The 8,831-nt window shown below is 43.3% G+C and overlaps 1 pseudogene; it reads left to right on the plus strand.

Annotated features, from left to right (window-relative positions):
• Positions 1 to 6,524: 6,524 nt before the first annotated feature.
• Positions 6,525 to 6,915, plus strand: LOC144510445 (small ribosomal subunit protein uS8 pseudogene; annotated as a pseudogene).
• The last annotated feature ends 1,916 nt before the right edge of the window (positions 6,916 to 8,831 follow it).

Here is an 8,831-nt window from a genome sequence, read left to right on the forward strand (position 1 = left end):
CTCCTTCATCTCAAACTGCTCAAGAAGAAGGCCCACCTCTAACTTCTCGGGGCAACAAAGGCTGGCAAAAATTCTGGCCTTGTCGGCAACATCCAGATCTCAAGAATTTTTTTAAAAATGATTTTTAGTTGCATCCCCCACTCTCTCCCAATCAACCTCCCCTCTAGTTTGATTCCACATGTAAACTTGACCGCTTTGCCTTTTAATCACAAAATACAGAAAATAAACTGGAAGAAGTGGGAGAAACAATCTGCGAGGGAGACTAATAAAAGCCTCCAATAAATTATGGTAACTGTATATGATAAGCAAAGCAGTTACAATCAGATTAGCCCTCAATAGTCGGCAAGGAAATAATCAGTGAACCTAAACTTGAGATAGACATCACACATAAAAAGAGCCCTCAAGTCACCATCAAGTCACCATCAATCAAGGCTCTCGGTTTACTGTGACCTTATAATAAGCTAAACTGCTGGTGCAAGTAGAAAATTTGTGGACTGATATAATTCTAGATTTATAGTTCTCCCATCTGATGTTCCCAAATAACATCAGTAATAAGACTTGGTCAAACAAATATTAAGGGAAGCCGGGCTGAAATAAATTATGGCATAATCCACCCATCACAGTTAAATATTAATCATTTAACATGCTAAAATATCACTTAACCATCTCAGAGAAACCATATATTTCCACAAGGACAGGGCTTATGCAGCAGGAAATACACTAATCTGCCATGAGCAACGATAAAAGGAAAATGATAAGAATACATTCAACAGCAGCAGACTGGCAGTAAATCTCAGCAACAACAGAAAGGCTTACAATCCGACAGGCGATATTATCTGAACCGCAGATTAGTGCCAGTTTCAGCTGTACTGAACATAGCATTAGTGATTCTTATCAAAAATGTTCATAAAAAGATCACTGAACTTGTTCAGAGAGAATCAAAATAGTTTATTTCAAAAAATGTATTGTGTGGTCTAAGTAGGCCTGAGGACTCAATTTTTTAAATAATAGGTAAGAATAGACTGTGAAATACAATTGAAAAGTCTCCAGCTCTGATCTGCATTTCCAGGTAAAATTTTGAGAAATAAATGCAATTTTAATGCACAGGATCATTTCATAGAATCATAGAATCCCTACAGTGCAGAAGGAGGCCATTGAGTCTACACCGATTCCTACCCAGGCTCACCCTGTAACCTCACGTATTTATCCTGCTAACATATATATCTTGGGATATTAAGGGGCAATTTAGCATGGCCAATCAATCTAACCCACACATCTTTGGAGTGTGGGAGGAAACCGGAGCACCCGGAGGAAACCCACGCTGATACAGGGAGAACGTGCAAACTCCACACAGACAGCGACCCGAGGCCGGAATTGAACCCGGGTTCCTGACGCTGAGAGACAGCAGTGCTAACCACTATGCCGCTGTGCCTTTAATAAACTCCTGTAAATATTAAGATTGCCGTTTTGAAGTCATCTCATTTAGTTTTCCTCACATACTTTAGTAAATGAGAACAAATGTAATAGAATTTGTTTTCTAGATCGATATCTTTGTATTTGCTTATTGTTGAACTGTGCCATTTTGTTTCTATTGGCTTTCAGAGCTGATACCTGGGGATGAACATGGCTGCAATCCTCCTCACTCATTCTCAACCTTTCCTTGATCTCCCGTAGTCAGATCAATCTTTGACATAGTAGAGTTTTCTCTCCTCACTTACACTTTTTTGTGTCTTACTTAGGTTCTTGTATAATGTGCCTGAGGTTCCCGAGCTATTACAGAGCTGATGATGCTTCATTGAAAATGCTCCAGTGGACAAAAGTGAAGTATTGTTGTCTGTATCATAATACTTTCATTCCATCTTTCATTCTTTAATGCAACTGTTGTACTCAACCATGGTTCGTTCTGTGAGTGTAACTCCTGCCTCTGAGTCGGGCGGCATAGTGGCACAGTGGTTAGCACTGCTGCCTCCGAGCGCCAGGGATCCAGGTTCAAGTCTGACCTGGGGTCTGTGTGGAGTTTGCACATTCTCCCCATGCCTGCGTGGGTTTCTTCCTCATAGACCAAAGATATGCAGGTTAGGTGGCTTGGCCATGCTAAGTTGCCCCTTGGTGTCAGGGAAATTAGCAAGGTAACACATGGAGTTACGGGGATAGGGTCTGGGTGGGATTGTTGGCAGTTCAGGCTTGAAGAGCCGAATTGCCTCTTTCTGCACTGTAAGGGTTCTATAATTCCATGAGGCAGAAGGTTGTGGGCTCATAGTTCTGCTCTAGAGATTTTTGGCTGTCACTCCAGTATACAGTCTTTAGGATGAGATGTTCAGCCAATACCCCATCTACCCTCTCAGACAGATGTAAAAGATCCCATGGCACTATTTCAAAGATCAGCTGGAGCGTTCTCCCTGGTGTCCTGGCTAGCATTAACCACTAACCAGCATCACAAATAAGATTATCTGGCTATTATCACATTGCTGTTTAATGGAGCCTTGCTGAATGCAAATTGCCTGCCGTGTTTCCTACATTACAACATTCCCTATCTTTCAAAAGTACGTCATTGGTTGTAAAGCATTCTGGAACTTCCTAAAGTCATGAAATGCAAATTCTTTCTTCCTTTAGTCCTTCCATCTATATTGTATGAAAATAATTCAAGCATCCTACAACCCCCTCCTCCCCCAAGCCCTGAATTGTGGAAAATTCCAGGCAGCAAGCTATTAATCTGGTTATGTTTCAAAGTAACCAGCGTTTAAAACCAAAGCTTTAGATACTAATACAAAGCTATTCTCACAGGATTACAACTGAACTCTTTCCCCATGAAGTCAGACAGGACAATCCTCTGGCCTCGCTGGTAATCACTGAAGGGCAGCATTAACAAAGGTTGGGAGAAGGTTAACTCAAGGAGGAAGAGAAAGCAACTCTTCTAAATGGAGGGAGGGGTAAATTAGGCTCAAAGAACTCTGGAATTTATTTTCTCAAATGTCAGTCACACTAAAGAATGGGGAAACAATTACTTAAGAGACACATTAATTTCAAGATTGAGGCCAAAACGTTGTGTGGTTTCAAGAAGAAATTTAGATATAGCTCTTGGAGCTAAAGGGATCAAGGAATATAGGGGGCGAAGGGGGCATCAGGATATTGAATTCGATGATCAGCCATGATCAAGATGAATGGCAGAGCAGGCTTGAGGGGCTGAATGGCCTCCTTCTGCTTCTAGTTTCTATGTTTCCTAATGGAAGTTATGTAGTTATTCGTCTTTACAGAAATGAATTTCTTCCTATATATAATTTTTGATTAAAAAGGTTTTTCTAAAATTATTGATTGGACATTTTAACCACGTTAGTGGCTCTCTGAAATAAAATTAGTGATTGTTTGCATAGCAATTCTGACTTGAATGATAAAAGCAAAATACTATGGATGCTGGAATCTGAAACAAAAACAGAAAATGCTGGAAAATCTCAGCAGGTCTGTCAGCATCTGTGGAGAGAGAATAGAGCCAACGTTTCGAGTCTGGATGACCCTTCGTCAGAGCAGTACAGTATGTTATTTATTTAAAATGTCCAGGGAATCTGTAACTGTTTTTAAGAATGTTTGACTTTTAAGAGTTTCCATCAGTTATAAAGGGGTCAATTGTAAATTTCTTGGATAATAAGAAATACTGATCCATGTGATCTGATGAAAGAAATTGGAGCCTCTATCAGTTCTATCCATAGCTCCAGGCTACAACATTCACATAAAAGGTATATATTGCCACATCAACTCAGACGCCTTGGGGGTCTGGTTGGGCTATTTGGCTGGATGGCTGGTGCAGATTAGACTGGTGTCAACATAGAAATAGAAATCCTACAGTACAGAAAGAGGCCATCCGGCCCATCGAGTCTGCACCAACCACAATCCCACCCAGGCCCTACCCCCATATCCCTGCATCTTTTACCCGCTAATCCCTCTAATCTATGCATCCCAGGACACTAAGGGGCAATTTTAGCATGGCCAATCAACCTAACCCGCACATCTTTGGACTGTGGGAGGAAACCGGAGCATCCGGAGGAAACCCACGCAGACACGAGGAGAATGTGCAAACTCCACACAGACAGTAATCCAAGCTGGGAATCGAACCCAGGTCACTGGAGCGGTGAAGCAGCAGTGCTAACCACTGTGCTACCGTGCCGCCCCACATGGGGTTCCATACCCATTCCAACTGGGGTGTATTCAGAACCTGCCTCCTTGCGCCACCAGTGGAGGTTGTGGCGCTATGGGTCAGACCAGCCATCAGTCGGAAAACTGAAGAAGTGACCTGGCAACCATTGCCCTGAAAGCAGTACCAACAGGAAGGAGATTCAGTACAGAAGTCATGTATATGGCCTGAAAGAAATGAGAGTTAGATTAGGGAGAGATGGAGGGTTGAGGCAATCAGCACTAGAATGCAGACACAAAGATAGTGACAGAAATAAGGACACACCAAATTTTTGTGAGGAGAAGAAGAAAATATATTTCAGGTAGTGGTGGCACAGTGGTTAGCACTGCTGTCTCACAGCTCCAAGGACCTGGGTTCGATTCCCGGCTTGGGTGACTGTCTGTGTGGATTTTGCACATTCTCCTCGTGTCTGCGTGGGTTTCCTCCGGGTGCTCCGGTTTCCTCCCACGATCCAAAGATGTGCGGGTTAGGTTGATTGGCCATGCTAAATTGCCTCTTAGTGTCCCAGGATGTGTAGGTTAGAGGGATTAACAGGGTAAATGTGTGGGGTTAGGACCTGGGGTGGGATTATTGTCGGTGCGAATTCGATGGGCTGAATGGCCTCCTTCTGCACTGTAGGGTTTCCATGGTTAGTGGTCAGCTTTTCCTGTTTGGCAGAAAAGGGGACAGGGGCACTTGGAGCAATGCTGAAGCTGCGTAAAAAGGTCTAAAACCTGGAAAGCCACATGAATAGCTCCGAGATGCTAAAGAGCTGGATGTTTTCCCAGAAGTGGTCAGACTGAGAACTGGAGTGTTAGTGGTTGGTCGGTGGAAAAGGAACTCTGGAAAGCTACATCAAACTGCCATGATCTGAGGGAGAGAGGATTCATAGACATATTCCTTGCTGATGATAATTGTATCCAAGAAACTTGGGTGGTGAAAGTTGCTGTTGTTGTATAGAACCTTTGACCCACCCTCCATGAATAAAGAACAGCATATTGTGGAACTGTGTTGCCACATAGCACCGCAAACTCATGGGAAGTGATGGAAGACATATCTTTATTGTGTCGACTATTTAAAGTGAAATTTATCTTTTCATTTGAAGTATTATTTGCCTGTTCATTCATGTTTAAGTTGGATTGGTTCTGATTCGTGTTAAAGTGAAATCCTGGTAATTTCTTCAGTTGAGGGGAGTCACTTGGTAATGTTAGTTTACGATTTCTCCATGGGGATTATAATAACGCTCATATATGGTTCCAGTTGTCAACCTTCAGCTGTCTGTCGATTCGAGGGTGATATTTACTCAGGGTTGCGAGTTCCTGCCATGGGGCTGAACAGTCTTGATTGTCAGCCCACAGATTTTTGGGCACATGTGGCATGACATCTCTTGAGGTAGTGGGATCCGGAGTGCGGGATTTGCTTCCTTTTCTTTCCTTTCCTGCTGCTGCTCTGCCTCTTCATGTGTCAATGATCAGGATCATAGGATCCCTACAGTGAAGAAGGAGGCCATTCGGCCCATCGAGTCTGCACCGACAACGATCCCACCCAGGCCCTATCCCCGTAACCCCACATATTTATCCTGCTAATCTGCCTCACACTAAGGGGCAATTTAGCATGGCCACTCAACCTAACCCACACATCTTTGGACTGTTGGAGGAAACCAGAGCACCCGGAGGAAACCCACGCAGACACGAGGAGAATGGGCAAACTCCACAAGACGGTGACCCAATCTGGGAATCAAACCCAGGTCCCTGATGCTGTGAGGCAGCAGTGGTAACCACTGTGCCACCGTGCCACCATGACTCAAAGCTTGATGAACAAATTGTTGTTGTTTTGAAAGATTGACAGTGAGCTCCTCCCAGCATTAATATCAATGCTGCCATGCTTCCTGATGAGCTTCAGAGTGTCTTTGAAGAGTTTTCTTTGTTCTCCATGGATCCAGTAGTGCCAGCCATTGTTAAGGTGGCAACCTCTGGACATGAATTGTGTTCATTGAAAGCTCCATCTTATACGTTGCAAAAACAAGTTGGGAACTTTTAAAATTGTGAGTATATCCCTTGATGGTCTTGTCGGTAAAGATGCTTTCCAGTGCAACACTAAGCTATGTAGGCTAAGAGAGACCAATTGCAATTCTATATCTGTGCTGAGTTAACTGATCTGAAACTGATGACACGATAGTTGGTCTCGGAATGACTACCTGGGGAAGATACCTGTTGTGTTCAGTACCTTCATAGAATGCTTACAATGCAGATGTAGGCCATTCAGCCCATTGAGCCTGCACCGACTCTCCAACAGAGCATCTTACCCAGATCCTACCCCCATAACCCCATGTATTTTGCCATATTGACCAAGCGGCATCATGGTGCACATGAATGTTCTTGCTGATGCCCTGACAAGCGCAAATAATGCAGAGAAATGTGGAAAACATTAAGTTCTCATCTGATCATGCTCCAAAGTGATTGTGAGATTCCTGACTGCAATGATGAAGCCTGGCTACATTGGAGAGTTTGAGATTATTGATAACTACAGGGCTGGGAAAATAGTTGTCAATCTCACAGGCAGACTGAACAAGTGCAGTGTCATTAGCCCCAGATTTGATGTTCAAGTGAAGGAACTAGAAAGATAGCAAAATGCCTTCCTGTCAGTTTGGGTACCTCGTTCTAACGACCTCAGCTGGCCTCATGGACCATGGGGAGGCCAAACAAAAACATACAGGAGGAGAAATCCTCGGATTATTTTTCAAAATGTGAAACCAGGATATTTACCCTGCTATTCCCCTTAATCTACACATCTTGGGACACTAATGGGTAATTTAGCATGACCAATCCACCTAACCTGAACATCTTTGGATAGTGGGAGGATACTGGAGCACATGGAGGAAACCACACAGACACAGGGAGAATGTACAAGTTCCACACAGTCACCCGAGGCTGGAATTGAACCCCGGTCCCTGGTGCTGAGGCAGCAGTGCCAACCACTCTGCCACCGTGCTGCCCAAATTGGGGCCAAATGACCTGTTTCTGTGATGTAAGTTCTATGTGATACCTGTTGTTCAGGAGATGAGGGTATTTATTCAGGATACGAAACTGAACAGAAACATAGGCACATATAACATCTGGTTGGTTGTTCCGTCTGGACAACTTCAGTGTAATGCTGGCAACAATGGAATCATATCCTGGCGTGAGTCAGTACTTCAGGAAAGCAAAGGAGCATATTATGGATACAAAATTGAACAGAGGCGTAGCCATTCGTAACATCTGGACAATATGAATTATGCATTTTGTTCTTAATGAGTTTATGGATAAAGTATCAGTCTGCTCAGAGGGTTTTGAGAGAGTCAGAGTTCAGGGAAAATTAGCAGTTTATATACATTGCAGACCATACCCAATTCTGTCTGCACTTAGAGCAGCAATTGATTACTCATCTGCCAGAAAAGCTTGGGACATGAATATATCTTTGTGTTAAGAGCATAGTTTTTTTTAATTCATTAAAGCTAAACAAAGAATTCTTTTGTTTGGAATGGATAATACACCTCTTCATTAGAAACAAAATGGGTACTGTGGAAAGCTTTTATCCAAGGTACGATATTCTGCCAAACCATACATTGATAAAACATCCATGATGGGAAAATCTGCAATAAAACTCAAAATAAATTAAATATCTGAATAATCCCATTGTTTATATTGCAATAAGTAATTATGTTCTATCCAAGTAATATAAAAGAACACTTGTCCGATATACCTCAGTCACGTCACCCCTTGGCCTTCTCTGTTCCAAGGAAAACAATCCCAAACTCTCCAATCTCTCCAGTAGATGCACCATGTACTACGGAGCCATACTGACCAGGGAAGTCACTAGAGGTGATCATATTCTATGCTAAGCTAGCCAATTCAACAATAGATTAATTAAGGAATGATACTAGTCATTGGCACCAAGGGTGAGGAAGGGAAAAATTGGCTGGCATTCCCAGTGCCAACCAACGGTTACTACTACAGTAAATGTGTGTGAAGTTACGTGAAAAAAGGATCGCTGGGAACTGGCTGCCAGCTCCTTGTCAGAAGAAAAAGTACTTGGTGCTGGATTGCTGGCATACGTTTTTGCCATCAGCAAAAGCAAAAGACATAATTGCTCTGGAGAGAGTGCAGAGAAGATTTACTCGAACGTTGCCAGGTCTGGAGAATTGTAGCTATGAGGAGAGATCGGAGAGGTTGGGGTTGTTTTCCTTGGAACAGAGAAGGCTGAGGGGTGACATGATTGAGGTGTACAAAGTTGTGAGGGGTAGAGATAGAGTAGACAGGAGGAACCTGTTTCCCTTGGCAGAGAGTTCAAAAACCAGGGGGTATAGATTCAAGCTAAATGGCAGAAGGATTAGAGGGGACGCGAGGAAAAGCTTTTTACTCAGAGGATGGTGAGTGTCTGGAATTCGTTGCCTAAGTTGGTGGTGGATATGATGTTCTCCAAGGCAGCCTTCATGACACATGACAACGCAGAACCGCCGAGCAAAAACTGATAGCCAAGTTCTGCATGCATGAGGACGGCCTCAACCGGGATCTTGGGTTCATGTCACACTATCTGTAACCCCCCACGACTTGCCTGGGTTTGCAAAATCTCACTAACTATCCTGTCTGGAGACAATACACATCTCTTTAACCTGTGCTTAACCCTC

Source organism: Mustelus asterias, chromosome 23 (genome assembly GCF_964213995.1).
Source record: "Mustelus asterias chromosome 23, sMusAst1.hap1.1, whole genome shotgun sequence".
In the NCBI taxonomy this organism is placed as follows: Eukaryota; Metazoa; Chordata; class Chondrichthyes; order Carcharhiniformes; family Triakidae; genus Mustelus; species Mustelus asterias.